The sequence below is a fragment of the Homalodisca vitripennis genome, chromosome 8 (assembly GCF_021130785.1).
Source record: "Homalodisca vitripennis isolate AUS2020 chromosome 8, UT_GWSS_2.1, whole genome shotgun sequence".
NCBI lineage: Eukaryota > Metazoa > Arthropoda > Insecta > Hemiptera > Cicadellidae > Homalodisca > Homalodisca vitripennis.
Window position 1 is genome coordinate 9,864,034 of NC_060214.1, and position 6,000 is coordinate 9,870,033.

At 35.4% G+C, this 6,000-nt stretch overlaps 1 long non-coding RNA gene across 1 annotated transcript in view; it reads right to left on the reverse strand.

Annotated features, from left to right (window-relative positions):
• The window catches only part of LOC124367278, a 74,127-nt gene extending 73,184 nt beyond the window's left edge, over positions 1-943 (reverse strand). The window contains exon 1 of the long non-coding RNA XR_006922884.1: positions 794-943. This is a non-coding gene — a long non-coding RNA (uncharacterized LOC124367278). The remainder of the gene's footprint in view (positions 1-793) is intronic.
• Between the last annotated feature and the right edge of the window lie 5,057 nt (positions 944-6,000).

The following is a 6,000-nucleotide window of genomic DNA, read 5'->3' on the forward strand; positions in this document are numbered from 1 at the left end:
ACTTTTAATAAACACACAATTTATTAACCCTCTCATACAAACCTCTCTGGTTTGTTTTGAAGTTCGAATGTTTTGAAACCTAAAGAAAGATACAGAAACAAAACACGTTCCAAAAAGAAATATTATTGAAAAAAATAGTCTAGAACCATGACAAGCGTTAGCAGTGAAAGTGTAATGAACAAAATAACTACATAATTAAAAACGATTAAACAATTTTATCGGAAGAAATGCGTTATATTTTTACGTATTGTGTGAGATTTCAATAAATTTCCCGGAATAGAAATAACATTTAACGACTTTAACACATCTCGACTGATGTCGTGTATTTCTCGTAAAATATGTTCACAGGTACGTCTTAAAACAATCATAATATCAGGTCGCACATCGGTGCCTTAAAAATATACACGATAAGAAATATATTAACTTTTGTTCATAATGTAAATAAAAATTGATAGAACTATTTTATCCTATTTACGTCGCTCTGGATCGTTTTCTTTATAAAATATTCATTTCTAACAGAGAGTATCCAATAAATATTAATGTAGTAATTGTTATAAAAAAGACTAACACGTAATTGTTTAATCTTTAGTTACAAGTTTACGGTTTTAAAATTGATATTCCGTAATGCACACACTTTTATATATAACTCATCCACGAAGTCGGTTTATAGCTTATTAAGTTTCAATTTCTTATACTTAAGCACATCTCTGTTGTGTAAATCTAATTTAAAATACAATTTTCTACTCGCATAATTAATTTTCCACTGTTAAATACTGGTAAAATGTAATTATACCTGTTTCGATAACAAAGGCGCAGTATCGGCGGGTAGAGCTCGTAATATTCCGGGAACACAGTCACGAACTTACAAGAGCGCGGTAGCGGGCCAACTGAGCACAAAGTCACGAAACGAGAATTAAAGCGGACAAAACAAGTTACGGGCTTGGCGCAAGTCTGGCGTGGCAGAGCGCTCTAGCGGCACGTCCCCACACTACGTGAGGACATTACCAATAACAGAACCGACACTCGCACCTGTGGCCGAGTTAACCAGACATTATCGGCCCTTCACTAAGTGACCGCACACCTCGACTCGTATAAAGTGTTACACCTTTTAGTGTCATACGAGCTGGGTGTTACATTTGTAATCATTGTTGTATACAATTGTGAATACCGGATTTATCATGTCGATTTGGGAATGTCAATGAAATCTTTTTTATATAACCAGTATTAAGATGGTGGAGGCGGTATTTGTGGTATTTCTTGTTTAGTTATAACAACAAGAATTTTGGTGACAGCAATTGAAATTATTCTTTGTTTGAAGGTTATTTTTTTACGATGGAAGGATTGTGAAGGAAACAGTATTTTTCCGGACATTTGCCATCGTTCAGTGAAACAAGAAATCAGTAACACTACGTTTCGAGATCTGCAATCTGATCTCTTCTTCAGGTAAAGAACTAACCTAATACATAATTAAAAGTACACTTTTGAAATAAATAATGAAATTTGTTTTATTATTCCAGGCATCGAGGAAATCGTAGGCATTTTAATGAGACTTTAGGAGTATATTATAATAAGGCCCAAAAACAACTGTCTAAGTAAAGGTTATTATTTTAATACTTTCTTATTTCAGAATGCGTTCACTGAAGCACTTTTAATTATCCTAAAATGTTTATTAATACAGAAATAAAATTTCCTTAATCAGTAATAAATTGTGAAAACACGTCACTTCTTGAAACTCATCCGCATATTGTGAAAAATTACATTTTTGTCTTGGCCGCTTTGATAGGAATCGGGTACAAAATTTGTTAATTATCTTGCTGACCGTGTAATCCGCGAGGAGACTTACTGTAAACCTTTCTTCAGGGAAGCTACCGTAGAGGGCTACGAATTGCAAGTTTCTATAAAAACTCAAAAATACACCGACTCCAGCACCTTAACAATGAGTAACCGAAATCACTTGGCACATATTTAAATTTAGAAAAGGCCTGTGTAGCCAAAGATAGACTTACATCTGACCTTTGGTCAGCTTGAGATGTTTCTCATCTGGCTTCCATAAAAATTTCAGACGCTTTACTTTTTGTGCCACATCATTGAAATACGAATGTTAAGGTCAGCTCCATTTCGCCATCCACTTAGTGCAGCGTCTGAAATCTTACGCTGTCACAGGCTTGACTTCTGGAATCTGGAGTCAAAATCCATCTCAAGAGCACAGAACGAACTTGTTTCACGGTTTCGCCATCAGAGACACCTAGACTACAACAAATATGATCCAGATGAAGTGGTGTTCTCATTGTCTCATCAGGTGCTCAATGGAGTGTACTACGATGGCGATCCCAAAGCACGGCGAAGCAACCGAGTTTACTACAGATAAAGCAGAGCAATGGTGGGAAGGTCTGAACTTAACCTTCATATCGAATCAGCCCTTACACTATTAATTGCTCTACGTTATTTATCGTTAATATATTACGATAATGACTAAGCGATACGAAAAATCAACATTAAGGACTAAATACAACATTACAATTTTGAATTGTAGGTTAGGCGTTATTTTTAACTCTTTGTTGGAACATATGAGACTAAAATTAACGAATATTTGTGTAGTTACTAGATCTGTAACTTTTATTTAAAATACTCGTATATTTTGCCTACTTTTAAGCTTTGATTGTACTAGTCACAGAGGTGTGCTGTGGTCCGATGAATCATTCCAGTTAGTTCTTAGTTACGACGCTAGGGCCGCGCCACTTGCTTGAGCTACTTGACCACTCACTCCACAGATGGCAGTCCGAACACCTACTTTTGTCGTGCCTCAATTTGCAGCATTGGGTGAGTTATCTCTTATGCTGCATTCTTTTAATAGTCTTTTACCTCAATGAACATTATTTTAGTACGTTTTATTTAATTATAAATTGTATTATTATTAGTTAATTAATTAATTAATTTGACTATATAAGTATAGGTACAGGTTATAGTACCTGTATACTGAAGATGCTTGATGGGGATGGGCTCCAAAAGGTCACCGTTAAAGAATCTGAAAATTAGACGAAATATTAATTCCTTCTTGTCGATTAAACAGTGATAATTAACTTTACATAATATGTATATATGTCACAAATTTTAACACAATAACGGTTTGAAGATTGTCCACTTCTGATTGCCCGAGAATAAGCAACTATGTATGCAGACCACTCTGCATAAAAAGGGCGTATGAGACACAGTTGGATACAGAATGGCGTAAGTGTTTAGGCATTAACAAAAATTATATTATTTTAATGTTGAATTGCCGGTAAAACATGAAAATGCATTTTCAAAATGAATAATATGAGTAAATAAAAAACAGATAGCCCATTTTAAAATTGTATTTACTTTTTCTTTTGCCTCTCACTGCCAAAAGTTATTGAATGTGGTTTTACATATAATTTTATTGTACACATTAACATGTATATTTAGTATAACAATTATTCACCAATTGTAGGCTACAACATATATAACGTGTATCGATACAAAGATAACATGACCGGAGGATAAAAACGCTTATGTACACCGGGGCTGTAAACCTATATGAAGACATAATTCATAATGCGATTGCGGCACAACCGACAAAGGTCTCGACGTGAGCCATAAGTTTATAAGAACTTCGACCAAGGCAATGTCAATGTATGTGATATTCTCTGGCGATGGTACGCTTTAAGCGGAAATCCGTGAGTGATTTTAGGATCTGGACTGTGCAACAAGGCAATGGGAGTGCCGATGGCCGAGCGGTATAAGTCGTTGGACTTTGGGTCTGAGTTAGAGATAACGCAGGTTCAAATCCTGTCTGTGACCATTGCACTTCTTATCAGTACCATTGATCTTGTACTGTATCGACTCTCCCCCTTATTCTGTTTGGCAAGATCCTCGCACAGGCCAGTGACACATGAGGACGGACAGAATAAGGCTTAAAAGGGGATTGGCGTCTCCTTAAAAAAAATGTTTAGCCTATACTAGTTTATTTTAAGTACGGGCAATCCAAAATAAAATTTAATGATTCGCCATTTACGACACTCAAACAATTTTGAACCATTTGTGCTCCTACTGAAACAATGTCGGAGTACGTCATACCACATGTAGCCTTCGCCGAGGATGGTGCAAAATTTCAAGTCCACATATTACTATATCACATGTTAAAATGTCGTATCATTGTTCTCGATTTGTTCAAAATTTCCATTTTGCAATTTTTCGTTGCCATCATCGTTACCTATAGTGATATTCACTAGCGCTCTGTCACATTCTATGGAGTGACTTGCACCATCATCGTACTCGAAGTTGCTTAGTATAGCATTGAAGCTTCATGCAAAAGTAGTCTACAGGCCAGTTTACTCTCCAGACATCGCGGAAACAGACATACAGGAACATACGATTTTCCTTCGCTGACGCTCAGCGAATAATTAAGTGAATAAAATATAAAATGTTATGAAAACATTAAAATTTATTACTAATATATGTGACAAGAATAACTACGAAATTCGATAAAACTAACAGAAACTGTGATTGTATTCCAATTCGTAAAAAACAATTAATTCATTTTTACTTAATCAATAAGATAATATTTTTTCCCCTCATTAAAGTTTTTACAGAGCAAACGAGATAAACAGAAAATTAATAAAGAAGGGAAAGGACGGAAGTTATAAAGTAAATAATTAACGATAAACAGCATAATGCATCTGTTTTAATAATTTATGACATTAAAGCAGATTGACAAATGTTACAAGATAACGTTATATGATTGAGTAGTTTTATAACAAGTCCTTTACGTTTTTGTTTCATTATTAAATAAAAAAATCAAATGTAATTAATACGTTATTAAGTGACACAGTAAACCGTGTCGCAGGCTATACCTATTTCAAAAATCTCCGTTGTCCTTATGACATTGACACAGCTAAGTTCGTTATATAAAAGCCGGTAGGTAATATTTCTGGGAGTTCGACAAATATCTAGGATAGAGCATTAGAGTATCAACCAACAATTCATTAATAGATTTTCTATAATAACCAAGAATCTAATTTTCAATTAAAAGTTGTTTGAAGTGTTGTATACTTAATACACGAAAACACAAATCTCTCTCTCTCTCTCTCTCTCTCTCTCTCTCTCTCTCTCTCTCTCTCTCTATCCCCCCCTCTCTCTCTCTCTCTCTCTCTCTCTCTCCCTGAACACATATTTAAGACAAGCTATTAACTGAAATTTTGCTATCATAGGACTAGAAAGTTTCAATCATTGTACATTTAGACTGAGTAACGAATGATTTGTAAAAGTCAATAAACTACATCAGTCTTTTAGATGTAATAACGTAGTTTTGCGACCAAGGGTATTAGACAAAGTAGAACAGGTTATTCGAGATAAGAAACGTAATGTACACATAGCGTGCGTCAAAGCTGCCGAAAACGAAGAGTACTCTGCCGATGAACCACGCCCTCGACATTATTCAGCATTTATTCCGACAAGTCTTCATAAATTAGCAGGCCATTTTACCTGTTCGTGAGTATGGACATCACACTTCAGTGACACATAACGCGATACAAAAGTGTCGTTACTTCGTGAAAGTAAATTAGATTTGTGCCCAAAAGAGAATGTGGTAAATTTCTTTCCCATCGTAAAGCCAAACCCTTTATTTAAAGAAACCTTCTTGGCAAATTAAACTAAAATCGTTAATCCTCCGATTTATTTATTTTTCCAACGGAATTAAACCAGTAGTACAAGTAGGGAGTGCCGATGGCCGAGCGGTCTAAGTCGTTGGACTTAGGGTCTGAGTTAGAGATAGCGCAGGTTCAAATCCTGTCTGTGACCGTTGCACTTTTTATCAGTATAATCAACCTCGTATTGTATCGACTCTCCCCTCTATTCTGTTTGATAAGATCCTCGCACAGGCCAGTGGCCCATGAGGACGGACAGAATAAGGCTTAAAATGGGATCGGCCTCTACTTAAAAAAAAATTAAATAATTTAAAAAAGAGTATTAACGATTAATAAC